The following is an 8,176-nucleotide window of genomic DNA, read 5'->3' on the forward strand; positions in this document are numbered from 1 at the left end:
CGAGTTGTGCTAGAAGTGTCGCATTCTTTGCTTTTTCATTGCATCAAATTCTTGGGTTTGCTCGAGGGTCATTATACCCTTTTGAGGTGGTTGCCTCAACCGCTCGGTTGACCAAAAACAACTATTTGTAGCGAGTTCCTCTAGCAAATTATTGGCCTCATCATAAGTCTTCTTCATAAATGATCCTTCCGATGCCGCATCGATAGTTGCCCGTGTACGCTCATTGGTACCATTGTAGAAGATAGAGATAAGGTGTTCTCTATCTAGATGATGATGCAGACAATTTCTTTGAAGCTCTTTGAAGCGTTCCCAAGGTTGGTATAGAGATTCACCATGTAATTGGAGAAAATCTATAATTTCCTTGGTCATCCTCGCCGTTTTGCCCATAGAGAAATACTTATTGAGAAAAACTTGTGCCAATTGCTTCCATGTTGTGATAGAGGTACTTGGAAGTGATTGAATCCAATTCCTCGCCTTATCCCTCAAAGAGAAAGGGAAAAGACGAAGCTTGATTTGATCCTCCGTCATATTATGGATTTTGAATGTGTTGCACACCTCCGTAAATTTTGAAAGATGAGCGTTTGGATCCTCGCTTTCCAAACCATAAAATTGGCAACGACTTTCAAGTAGTTGAATCGTTCCCGGCTTGATTTCAAAGTTGTTAGCAAGGATAGGAGGTGCAAAACATCCATAGTTGGCGTTGTCAACGTTGGGTAAAAAGAACTCTCCCAAGGTACGTCTTTCTGGATGAGGGACAACCCTTTCGTTAAACCTATTAAGAGTAAGGCCATCATGTGGTGGTGGTGGAATAACGCCATCATGATTCAACGGAGGGTTACGGTCGTCCTCCATTGTTTTGGATTTCCGAGCTGTTTTTCGGATACTTCTTTTGAAGGACGTTAGGTTTGACTGAAACGGTTCTGGCGGTTGTTTGGCACGTCGTGTATTAGGCATACACTAACCAAAACCCATGCGCAAACAAAAACAAGAAAACCAACGTATAATCCAAGAACAATAAACTCATAAAGTATTAAAAGAAATAACTGAAAAATAAAACTAACTCAATTAAGAATAAGATACTCTTCATTAATTTAATCGCAATTGCTCCCCGGCAACGGCGCCAAAAACTTGTTGGCAAATAATCGCAAGTGTACGATATCGCGCAAGTAATATAACTTGGAAGACCAAGTATCAATCCCACAGAAGCAATAGATTAATCAACTAATTTCGATTACTCTCTAATTGGCTAGTTAGAAGAATTAATTGGTTCTTATGACTTAAAGAAAATCTAAAGTAAATTAAATCAATTATGTAAACTAGTATAAAATAAAAACAAGTAAATAGTTTAAGGTTTAAACAATAATGATAACAAGCTCAAGGATTGATAATTCCAAATAAACTAGTAAAAGAACGGATTAAAACTTATTTAGTGATTTTATTGTGAATCGAGCTATTCTAATGCACCGAATCCCGCTCTCTCAAGCTTCAAAGATTCAAATAAAATCACAACCTAATTAACTAATCAATTATTAACTTGCTCTCACAATATTAAAACTGAATTAAATAATCAAATTGTAATTATGAAGCAAACTCAACGACTACCTAAATTCCAACCCGCTCTCACGGTGTTTTCCTCTAAGTTCTTAATTACCTATGTCTATTTAATTAACAATCTCTCAATTAGATTATCAAACACAAAATTATGAGCTAAGTGATCAAATTAATTCAAGCATTAGTTGTAGTAATTAAAACACAATTTACTCACTTAATAAATCCTAATCCAATTCGAAAACTAATCTAAGTGTTCATATCAATTCCCGAACAAGGGATTTAGTTACTCATGCTTAAGCTTAAATTAAACAAAGAAGAAGATGAAGAATTAAACATAATTAGAACAATAAATACCGGAGTTGTCAATTTCGGAAGAATCGTCTTGATTAAACTTGAAATCTTTACAATCGTTCTTTGCTGAAACTAATTATAAACTACTTATAAACTGCTGGAAAAAGAAGCTAAAACGCTATTTTAAAGAGAACGAAAATATAACTAATGTAATCTAATATGTTAAACTAGTCTATTTCAAGGTCTTTATATAGTGGAGGAAGCTCTAGAATCTTCTAAGTCGATTTACAAATCGAATTTGTAATAGGAGTCGCGTTTGAAGTCGGAAAAGGAGATTAAATCCGAGTCTAAGTCTGATTAGGAAAAATCCACATATGTCTCGTTCGAATCCTAAAGTTTTGTTCGAGACCCAGGCGTTTTTCACCAGATTCGTTCGTCCTTCTCTTTCTCGTTCGTATCTTCAAGTTTCCGAAAGCTTTTCCTCTTTTCTTTCTTCCTTGGTTCGAACGAACCTTCCCTATTTTCTCTTGAGTCTCGTTCGAAACTTCTTTTCTCGTTCGAGACTCATGCTTTTCTTCATGGGTCTCGTTCGAGAATCACATGTCTCGTTCGAGACTCTTAATTTTCTTTACTTGAAATTCTATTTCTTCATCCGCAAGCTACGCTTTTAACTCCAACGCTTAATCCATCATCAATTAGCTCCAAATACTTGATTAGTACCTAATTTCCACTGAAACACTAACAAACACAATCAAACATAAAAATGCCAGATAATGTATGTAATTAATACTAAATATGATAAAAACCGAGTATAATCGACCCTAATTATAGGAGTAAAATACTCCTATCAGGTATGCACATGCACTAGATCCTATCAGAGTATCTAAACAAAGGACTAGTTGAACGGCTGCTGGCACATTACACTTATACTATTGCAGCTAGACCTGTTCATGGGCCGGGCTCGGGCCAGGTTTAGGCGGGCTTGACTTTTCTAAAGGCAAGCCCAAGCCCGCCCAAGCCCAGTTCGGGCTTTAAATATACTACCCAAGCCCGGCCCTAATTCACTATTTTTACGGGCTCGGGCGGGGTTTGGGCGGGCTTACGTTGTTTTTTTACAATATTAGAAGCCCGAGCCCGCCCATAAAAAATCGGGCTTTTTTCGGGCTCGGGCCGGGCTTAGGACCAAAAATTGGTGTTAAAGCCCGGCCCTAAGAGGACGGGCCTGGGCAGGCGGGCCGGGTACCCAAGCCCATGAACATGTCTAATTGCAGCATACTAAGAGTACAAAATCCTATGTACATTAGCAAAGAAGAGCTTTCCTGAAGAAGAGATGCGGAAGCTCGACTGACCTCAAAACTCATTTCCTGAAAATGGGGAAACAACAACGGGGTTAGAAATATAAATATTTCTGAGTGAGTAGACAGACAGTTTACAAATAAATACTAAAATCGCATAATATATATAAAACAGTTATATATATAAAATATGACCAATTTGTCGATCCATATGAGATCCTAACTCACAATTGTCCTAACAGAGATACTCTTATCACAAGCTTATAGACTACTAACTAAGGACCGTGACCTGAGTCACTGCCGTCCACTTCTGTATCTCTGGTACCTGGACCGTAATCATGAAACTGACATCGCGGTTTGACCCGCGGCCGTAACTGTATTACTGTCGTCTCAGGGTTTACCCGTGAAGTCAGGGCATTTACTTTCCCAATGACTTACACGTCAGACATACCTCTATACCTCGACAAAAGTACATCAAGAAATCGGTGTTGGTGATCACGCAACCCTATTGCCGTCCAATAGATAGCTCGTTCCAATGGATCTCTCTTGGCTAAGTTATACTATTGCGATTTATGGATTTAAAACAGTTGAATAATGATATTCAAAAGTAAACACGTAAACTCACAGTATTGCTAAGTTACTACTTAGCACCGCCATGTGTGTGACAGACTCCCTGGAGTCCTGGTGTGACTGATGGATAGCTAGTCGGATCAAACATACAAAACATAAGATAATACATCAATACCCATTTCTGGTATAAACATCTAGGTCCTGAAACCTAGGTTTAATCTAACATATAACACATAGCACGTATGGTCTTTTGCTTTTTAAAAACCATTTGAATCGTTTTCACCTTAAGAAAACGTTTAGACTTCACTCTAGAAGTTCTTTTAGGTATATCAATACCTAATTAAAATCATTTAATAGTATAAACTTGATTTCCAAAGCAATTCATAGTCGTATACTAATTATTTAACAACATCATTTGCTAAATCTTTTAAACCGGTTAAACGTCGACTTTAACTCTTTTAAAGTCCTTTTTAAACGTTTAATTTTACTTTTAAAATCTCATTTTAAAAGTCTTTGGCTTAGATTTAAAAATATTTATTTAAAATATTTTAGGTTCGATCAGACAATACGTCGAGTTATTAGGCGAAAATATCTCGGAATCGCCCCTCGAAAATCTGACGAATAGGTCCGGAAAAGTCCTCAAAAAAAGTCTCGTTGGCAAGCCACTGTGCGTCCGCATGAACGCACAGCAGGCCAGCCCCGGGGAAATCGATCCCCGGGCCATTCCGACGTGCTTTTAATCTCGTTTTTCCGCTCCTAACACGTATACAAAATCTAATCTATCCAAATTCACATTCGAAACGTAAAAATAGTAGGTATACGTTCGATTCGATACGGTAACCGTTTATAAACGAATATATATTCGAAATATATCAAAATAAACGTTTAATACGGGATTGATACCTCGATTACTCGAGTAATCGTCTAAGTAGCTCTATTTATTCTTTCATTTGGAAAGAATGAGGTTTCTGTACCTCTTTAATGAATGAAATGTTATATATATAGATTCGGTTAAAGTTCTCTTTAGTACTAAGCTCAATCATGCACTGTAAACCAACTTCTAAACTAGTCGTCCGTAGCCCAAACGGAAAAGACTTTCAAATTTCGTGAAATTTTACCCAAAAATCTAATAAAATATAATTTTTATTCTTATCCAACTTATACTTTATTCTTAATAAATTTCTGAAGATTTATTAGGTCCAAATTAGTCCCACTTGATTTAACTTTCTATGTCCAAATTTCATGAAATTTTGACGATAGCTTCGTCAAATTATTTCGCGAATAATGACACCAAAATTATTCGCTTGGGACTTATAAATCTTTTTATTTTAATTTGGACTAACGAATAATACTTAATTAGTTTATAACTGAAACTAATAAAAGTAAAGAATTCAAGGACTAAAGAAAATAATTTTCCTTCTTATTTCCCACGCATACCACCGCCTCATCACAGGATATTAAACTCTGTGGATCACTCAACTTATGCCAAATTACAAAATGATCACTAAAGTCACTTTTGTTACAAAAGTGTCACTGAAGTCATTAAAAAATTACAACGGGGTTTCACTCATTCGAAACTCACCGTTTTTTGTGACATGGCATCCCGGATTTGTCCAACAAAGCACTTTTTTTCCACATCAACCATGCCATGTCAATAAATAAGTCTTTTGAATTGAATATTAATTTAATAAAAATCTAGGGACCATTTTAGACTCCTTTTCTTTTTCAAAATTAAATCCTAAATCTACCCTGCCTACTTCTCCGCCGCTGCCTGCTTCTCCTGCCGTTGCTTATGCTTCTCAGACATTTCCCACTCATCATTCTGCACATAATAAAAAACAAACATTAATCTATGATCATATATATAAGATTAAGCCCTTAATTATGTGAATTCCCTTGTAACAAGATCATTTGATAATTGGGTCTGATGATCATCATCATCATCATTAGTATAAGTGTCGCCGTTTCGAATGTTCACGAAATTCAACGAAAGCATCTTCTAAGTACCCAGTAGAATATTCAAAAAAAAATACCCAGTAGAGAAATCAGACTCCATAGAAGAAAAAAATGGTAAATTTCCTTCCATAACTACAACAAAAATAAAAATAAAAATTAATTAAAATATTCAAGAACCAATAAATAATTTAGAAAAAAAAAAAGAGAAATAGTAAAAAGCAGTACCAAAAGACATGTATGCGGTGAGGATTTCAAGGTTTTGAAGATCCCAGCAAGATAAAGAAGAAGTGTAAGGCATTGAGTGAAATTCAGCCATGACGGATCTGCGAGAAATGAGCTGAAATTTCTTGGAATCTAAGGAATTTGACGGCATTAATGTCGTTGCTGCTCCTAATCCCTGCTACCTCCACTGCCCCACTGTTACCGGAGACGAACTGAAAAGCGCCGCTGCTCCATCAATGGACTACAGGAAACACCCATCTCCTGTCCTCTCTCTCGTTGCCGGTAATGACAGAAGGAGATCTCTCCTTTCCTTTCTCGAGCCGCAGAAAAAGAGAAGCAATGGGGTTGAGTGGGTTAGTGGTTGGCGGCAGCTGAAATTGTTTTTTAGGGTTTTGGTTGATTTTTTTAATTGCAGATGAAGAAGATGGAAAAAGAAAAAGAGTTTAAAATAATCCCTAAAGTTTTGTTAAATTAATATGGCTAAATATTTAATTAGAAAGATTCATTTATTGACGTGGCATGGATGACGTGGAAAAAAGTGCTTTGTTGGACAAATCCGGCAATGCCATATCACCAAAAACGGTGAGTTTCGAATGAGTGACATCTCGTTGTACCTTTTTAATGACTTCAGTGACACTTTTATAACAAAAGTGACTTTAGTGATCATTATGTAATTTGGCATAAGTTGAATGATCTACAGAGTTTAATATCCCCTCATCACAATATTCATTTTTTTATTTATTATATATATATATATATATATATATATATATATATATATATATATATATATATATATATATATATATATATTGACTTATATTCGTTAATAACACGTCGAAACTTCCGAGTTTCGATATTTTAAATTTCGGGGTTTTATCTGAAATATTAAACTCTCCAATTAGAGTGGTATATTGATATATTAATTATCAATATATTTTTATCTTACGACTACAGTCGTATTTTCTGTTCTATTAATCCCGTTCATATCTCTTTATTAAAATTTAAATCCCCGATTTAAATTTTAAACTTCTACTATTATGATATACTTTTAGGGATACTTATAATTAAATTTACGCTTAAATTTAATTTACGTATTCTCGGCTATTAAAATCTTTACACGTGGCTTATAAGAATACGGGGTATTACATTTTCTCCCCCTTATATAAATTCGTCCTCGAATTTACATATACCTTTTCTTTTACTTATACAGCCAACAATATTTTTTTATTCATTGTTCTATGCTTCTCATAGCATTAATATTACTGCTGTCATATATGGTACAACTGCTGTGCACAATTGCACAGCCGTGCACTATCTTCTGTATTTTAACTTTTCATCTCGTATTTACTTGTTCTAATAAACCGTATACTTTATTTTACTAGTATACGAATGTTTATACTAGCATCTTGCAGTTCTCTTCTGACTGCAGCTCATATCTCTCAATCGTTTTACATCTCATCTCACTGTACTTTTACTTATAGGTTTTCAACCTATAACCTTGACTTCTGTTATCAGAAGTCTTGTTACTCATTAACCTCGGATTATTCCCTTATGTTACTTTTTTTTCAAGCCTACTTCGGCTACCCGAATCGCTTCTTCTGAAGAATCCGTTTACCAAATAAATTTGATATTCTTATAGTAGGCAACGCGTTCTACAACCTCCGTTCAGACTTCGAGTTTAGATTCTTTCTCGAAGGTATCGAAAATCGATCTCAAAGTTACCTCTTCGAGCTAATTTTGAAAGACTGCAAAACTGCCGTCATGGCTGTTATTGAAGCCAATGAAACAAGCATTTAAACCAGTCTTTTTCCAAATATTATTTCATATTCTATATTTTGAGATCCAATCTACAACTTTCATGAAGAGTCGAACTCAATTCGACCTCTTTTCGGTTTCCGAAATCACCCTTGAAGTTGGCTACTAGCCATACTTGTATTATTTATACATCTTATTACTTTTCCTTTTTGCTGTACTTCCTTACAGACAGTACAAACTTTGAACTCATTTCTGGGATATCAGCTTGTTACTAAGTCTTATGATATCACCTTTGAATTCACTTTTTTTTTTATTCCTTGAACTTTCTAGTTCGCTGTTTATTATTGGTTGTACATTTTACTGTACCTTTTTATCATTAAGATTTTTAATCTTATTATAAATTTTTTCATATCTTTTACTCGTTTTAGGGTAATAATGTTGGTTAAATATTTTTAATCTCTAACCTTACCCTCTTCATCTATCTGAACTCTTGTTCCACAAACAGACTAATCATCATATACTTCTCTCATGAT

Source organism: Mercurialis annua, linkage group LG2 (assembly GCF_937616625.2).
Source record: "Mercurialis annua linkage group LG2, ddMerAnnu1.2, whole genome shotgun sequence".
In the NCBI taxonomy this organism is placed as follows: domain Eukaryota; kingdom Viridiplantae; phylum Streptophyta; class Magnoliopsida; order Malpighiales; family Euphorbiaceae; genus Mercurialis; species Mercurialis annua.